Source organism: Octopus bimaculoides, chromosome 2 (genome assembly GCF_046866305.1).
Source record: "Octopus bimaculoides isolate indiv1 chromosome 2, ASM4686630v1, whole genome shotgun sequence".
In the NCBI taxonomy this organism is placed as follows: Eukaryota; Metazoa; Mollusca; class Cephalopoda; order Octopoda; family Octopodidae; genus Octopus; species Octopus bimaculoides.
Window position 1 is genome coordinate 39,183,377 of NC_142929.1, and position 6,639 is coordinate 39,190,015.

A 6,639-nucleotide genomic window follows, 5' to 3' on the forward strand; every position below is an offset into this window, starting at 1 on the left:
GTTCAATGCATCCGCATTTAATAACATGTTTACATACACACATACATACATACATACATACATACATACATACATACATACATACATACATGATATAACAATATATGTACAGTCCGATGATTGCTTACTTGGCTGAAACTTCGAAGTCACTGTCAACAATCTTGTTATGAATAATAAATTTGTAGTTTACAAAAAAATTATGGAATAATCCTTTAGATTAATGTAAGATTGCCTTTATTATAAGTGAACATAAACACACACACACACACACATATATATGTATATATATATATATACACTCACACGCACATACATGTACACACGCCAGCATCTGTCATTTCTAAGCAACAATAAGAAGCCTGGGTGCAGGAAGAACTAAGGTGTTTTCAATAGTGTGGAGGTTTAACAGTAAGTGTAGACTCCGCTTTGCGAACGTAATGTAAACTACTAATGAGAAAAGAGAAACAAAATCAGTGGTGGCGGAGCTCTACGTCGTATCTGCTCTGCATATTTATACATCATTCATAATCTTAGACATACCATGACTTAAATGTAATCATCATGATACACGCGTATATTTTGATGTAAATCCCTATGAAGTTAACTAACAAGCAACAAGAAGCAAAAAACAGACTACGAAAATACTAAATAGGGACCAAGGAATTGTGTTTAATTTATCGGAGCTGCTTTTGATAATTACAAGAAATATTCACGGTAAGAAGTTGTATTGTAACAAACGTTTTTTTTTTTTTCGTAAATCATTTTTTTATTATTAACTTATATTTGTTATATTTATTTCACTTTTAGCCCTTTCAACAATAGTTACCTATTTGTTTAAACCAAGGAGTTGGGATTACCGCAGCTGGCTTAATGCCCGAAAGAATTTACTTTTCCTCGTCTAATTCTTATTTTTGACTTCACTTTAGAGGTATTTTCGGTAAATGTTTACAAATTTTACCGTTATTTCTCCAGGATCGATAAAATGATCGTTGTTGTTCCTGTTATTGTTGTTGTTTTTTAATAACTTCTGAGCAGCCTGGACTCAGCAAGCCTATAATCGAGGCTTTCCAGCTAGGACCACCATACCTTTTTAGGTGTATCTAGAACTACGTTATACAATGTACCTTACCTATTTTCGCTAAAAGATTATTTGAGGTGAATCGGCTACTATTGCTAGCGGATCAAGCTTTCTCATTGGCTCGTTAAATCATCAGTTAAAACATACGAAGATGGATCTAAGCAAATATATATATATATATATATATTCCTCGAATAATGGAACTGCAAATACAATATCTTTATATATCCTATTTCTACTTTCATTCTCGTATTTCCCTCTATATTACTTATCTCCTCCTTTTCCACAATAATTCGAACTCAAATATTTTCTCACACCGTCTCTAATAAAGGGTTATCCATAATATCCCAGAAACAGCTGTAAGACTATTCCTTTATAAATGTCCTGAAAACTCCTCACAGCCTTGGATTTGTTATTTCATTGTTTAACACACACACACACACACACACACACACACACACACACACACACACATATATATATATATACACACACACACACACACACACACACACACATATATATATACACACACACACAAAAGTTAGGCAACCTTCCATCTCAATAAACCACTATTGTTCCTGAAAGTTGTTTTTTTTTTTATATTCACTACGGATTGCTCGAAGCTATCTTTCTTCCTACACCTCGATTCCTGGATCTTACACACATATATTTATATATATATTGTTTGTTTTATGTTCAGTTATAATAAAAACAATTTTACATTAATTAATCTATTGAGTACAAATTTATAATTCTTGTACAAGAATGCTGTTGACAGTCCGACGATAGTTTATATAGTCAGTTTATATAGTCAGCATTAACTTCTGCCGGAGCTGCGTGGAGCTTAGGTGTTTCGCTCATAAACACACACATCACCCGGTCAGAGACTCGAACCCGCGATCCCTCGACCGCGAGTCCGCTGCTCTAATCACTAGGTCATGTGCCTCCACATTGTGTGTGTGTGTGTGTGTGTGTGTGTGTGTGTGTGTGTATGTGTGAGTGAATTCGGTAGATGGAAACTGAAAGAAGCCCGTCGTATATATATATATATATATATATATATATATATATATATATATATATATATATATATATATATACATATATATATATATATATATATATATGTATGTGTGTGTATATGTTTATGTATGTTTGTGTTTGTGCCCCCAACATCGCTTGACAACCGACGCTGGTGTGTTTACGTCCTCGTAACTTAGCGGTCCTGGGGTCGTTTTGTTCGACTAAAGGCGATACTACAGCGTGGCCGCAGTCAAATGACTGAAACAAATAAAAGAATAAAAGAATGTATATATTAACTAAGTCCTGGAACCCTTATTCGAATTTCCAGATATCACAGAACCTAGTCCTATATTTTACTGATCTCCCCTCCTCAACTTAAAAACAAAACAAAACAAAAAAAGTGGGACAAAACATGTTTCAGAGAATTTATTCATGTATGTATAATTCACAGGGCCAACCTTGTCACATTCAGTTAGTCACGCTGAATCTCCCCGAGAACTACGTTAAGGGCACGCGTATCAGTGGAGTTCTCAGTGACTTCCTTGTTAATTTCACGAGCAGGCTTTTCCGTTGATCGAATCAACTGGAGGACTCAACGTCGTAACCGACGGACAGCCAGGCTGTATATATATATATATATATATATATCAGCATGGCCGCAGCTCTGAGCTGAAACTTTGAAATGAAATATATACAACCTCCCTCTCTCTCTCTCTCTATATATATATATATATATTTATATATATCGGTAGTTCATAAATCCGAAAAGAAATACTCTAAAACTAAATATGTAATGGTTTCAAATTTTGGCTCAAAGCCAGCAATTTCGGAGAGGAGATCAGTCGATTACAGCGACCCCAAACTGGTACTTATTTTATCGACTCCCGAAAGGATGTATTGCAAAGTCGATCACGGTAGAAACTGAACTAAGAACGTAAAGACGGACGAAATACCGGTAAGCATTTTGCCCCGCGTGCTAACCATTCAGCCAGCTCGCCGTCCTAGAACTAAACATATGATAATCTTTTCTACTCTAGAAACAAGGCCAGAATTTTTTTGCGGCGATGTGGGTCAGTCGATTAGATCGACCCCAGTACGCAACTGGTTCTTAATTTATCGACCCCAAATGGATGAAAGGCAAAGTCGACCTCGGCGGAATTTGAACTCAGAACGTAAAGACAGACGAAATACCGCTAAGCATTTCGCCCGGTGTGCTAACGTTTCTACCAGCTCACCGCCTTGTCTAATAATAATAATAATAATAATAATAATAATAATAATAATAATAATAATAATAATAATAATAATAATAATAATAATAATAATAATAATAATAATAATAATAATAATAATAACACACACACATATATTTGTATATATATATTGTGTATATATATATATATATATATATATATATATATATATATATATATATATATATATATATTGTGTGTGTGTGTGTGCGTGTGTGTGTGTGGTGAATATCAGGTTTTTTCATTATACATTCGTTAGACCGTTTATCTTTTATTTTGCCGAACGAACCCTCAAATTTTTTTTTCTCTGAACCCTAGATTTCCTCGTAACCAACTTGGGTAAACACGCCTAAATACTTCACAGTATTCAGTTACTTTCTTCTACTTTCTGAGTGAATACTCAGCAGTTGTAGAATTCAACGCTTACAAGATCGATATATTTCGTTTGGTGCCATTCATTATACTCATTTCCTGGAAAACTGACCTTGTGCCTAGTCTGAAAGGTAAAAGAAAAAGCAAGTATTAATTTCATAATGCTATAAAGGGTCAGTAGTATATCTAGAGTGTGTGCTGCCCGACGAAGCCTTTGGGTATGCCAGCCTACTTCTTAGGGTATAAGCTGATAGAGGCTTATAAGCAGACCTAAAAGTGCAGCCCCCATAAAAGCGTCGCTTAGGGCGGATCGCTCCTCGCCTCCGCCCCTTAGCTACGCTACTGACTGAAATATAGAAGGAGTAATTATCATATATTACAAGAAAAGTAACCTCCCACGTATTTAGGGGTCCAATATTAGTCTTAGTCGGCTGTGAATGCATGTGGGGGTGCTGAAAAGTTCCTGGATTTGAGTAAAAGAAAATGCAGAAGGATCATTTAATTATGAATTAGTGCAACATATTCCCTTCTCAGATTCACACACTTATTGTAGCGGTCCTTTGAGTTTTTCTAAACCCTGTCAAAGAACTCAGAAGGTTGAGCCTCCAACCAGGTCTTTCGCGATACCCTTAAAGCCAGGAACTTTTCAGTACCCCTTCGTATATGTAGGGGCTCTAGTATTTTGCCTTGTCCAGGCCGACAGTGTCATCGTAATGACCCTGGAGATGAATGACTATATTATGTTATGGTTGTAATTCAGCTCGAGGTCAAACTTAATTGAGCAGACCTCTGATCAAAAGCATTACTACTAGCGTGACCCCAGTGACATAGCATGGGACATAAGGGACGTGCTGACCGCAGAGGACAGCCACTTTATAAATTGTATTTGTTTTAGTGGTAAGTATGTTATATTTAAAGAAGGGTGTTGCAGTGAGACAGCCTGTTTTAGGTCTTCAGTATAAACCTCTATAAACTTAGAAGCCCAGAAAGATGGTTGCAAACTGAAGCGAAGCTCCGGTCCGGGCACCACACACTCTAGCTACCTCCGCTGGAGTGCGGCGGATTAGGTTACCATTCAAGGTGACCGACCATAAACTAGTCCACGATGTTGGTTGACAATCAATTGTATCTTTTGTACATCAAAAACCACATCGTTACTGTGCTTATACATTTTAAAGCCTGATGGTGTGATTAGAGAGTGAGTCGAACTTCAACGTAGAGGTTCTTGAAGACAAACCCTACCAAATTTACGTCACAATCGTTGTTGCTTCATAGATCCTCTGCACATTGTTTATGATCTTTCTCATCCCTTGATATGGCAGTATAGTAAATGCGCTTACTTTAGTGGCTTTGAATTCTTCCACCAAAGGGAGAAGTGGTAAGAAGACTTGGAGGTGTTGCTATACAAGTTGACAGAGCTGACAGGTGAGAGAACTTGCATCCAGGTGGGTAGTGTTGGAAGGGAATGTAGCAAGAATAGCTGTTGCAGTCTAGGTATCATGGCCGTCTCAAGGCATGGACACACTGGGTAGTTGTCCAGGAGCCTCACAGGTCGAGGGGCTCGGTCCTGACCTATGTAACTTCTGGCTTTCTGTCCATAAAATATATACTATAGGGTCGAGTTCCCTGGTTTGCCCAGGGGCTATAATACTGTTAAGACGGCTCTGCTAGGTGTGTGATGTCAGATTTGAAGCCCTTAAACCTTTCTCTCTCTCTCTCTCTGTGTATACATATCTACTACATATGTGAAAAATCGGTGTGAGTTTGTTTGTGGCGTTGTACATCGTTTTATTGATTTTGATGAAACTTGACACATGAGTACAACTCATGACTGAAAACCTCGTGACATACTTAAATTGATGAAAAATTGATAATATGGCCTGTGGAAGGGATCCTTATATCTACCTCATATAACTATTTTTTTGAACACCCAAGGGAAATAACCCATAGCATCTGCACAATATTTTTTTAAACACTCAAGAGAAATAACCCATAGCACCTCCACTTACAGTTGTTAGTTTTCAGCGAAGCGATCAATATTTGATTCTCACTACTCACAGTCTTCAACTGCTAAACCTTATTATTGCTCTTTCTTGATGCATGTACACTTTCAATGCCCATAACTCCGATAATTCTGCATTTTGCCAGTTAAAATTTTTCTGACAGTACATAAATTTTTGATTCCAGAACGTATTTAATAAGTGAGTCCCAATACAATGAACTCATACTTTGAAAGCTTAAAATTTTTTTTTTTAAATGAAACCAAACTTCCACACCACATTCATTTGGGACATCCTGTATCACTTATACTTATTTTACAAATTATAATATTTATTGCTTATTTACAGTTCATACAACATTTTTGTGAAACTAATTGAGCCATCGAATTTAGAAATATTATACAGGTTTCATTGTTTATGTACGATTACTTTGAATATTGATCTTTTGTGTGTCCAATTTCTAATTTTTGCAGACAATATCACTTTTATACTTTATTTGACACATGAGTAGAAGTCATGTCTGGAAACCTTGTAACATACTTAGATTGTTGAAAAAATCGATAATAGGGCCCCTCCAATGGATCCTTCTATCTACTATATATTACTAATATTTTATTTAAACAACCCAAGAGAAATAACCCATACCACCTGCAGTTTTTAGCGAAGCGGTTACACATTTCCCAGATGCCTTCGCTAAGCAGAATAATGTCTTTCCCACTTGACCCTTCTAACCTCTTCTAGACCACCAGGGGCTGGGATGGAGATTACAGACCTCCAACGAAATCATTTGTTGTCAACAATATGTCTATCTTTCTGGTTGCTTTTCGATAGTTATAAAAACAAGAACACCGTAAGCTGAGAGCGACCATCAGTAAAGGTTTGTTAGGTGAGCTGGTTCTGTTATGGTTCA

The 6,639-nt window shown here is 36.6% G+C and overlaps 1 protein-coding gene across 3 annotated transcripts in view; it reads left to right on the forward strand.

Annotated features, from left to right (window-relative positions):
• The first annotated feature begins 236 nt into the window (after positions 1–236).
• Positions 237–6,639, forward strand: part of LOC106874684 (innexin unc-9) — a 172,749-nt gene continuing 166,346 nt past the window's right edge. The window contains exon 1 of one of the 3 annotated variants that reach the window (XM_014922495.3): positions 237–714. The gene's annotated coding sequence lies outside the window, so the exon portion shown is untranslated. The remainder of the gene's footprint in view (positions 715–6,639) is intronic. The other 2 variants (XM_089343760.1, XM_089343761.1) reach the window with 2 other exon arrangements.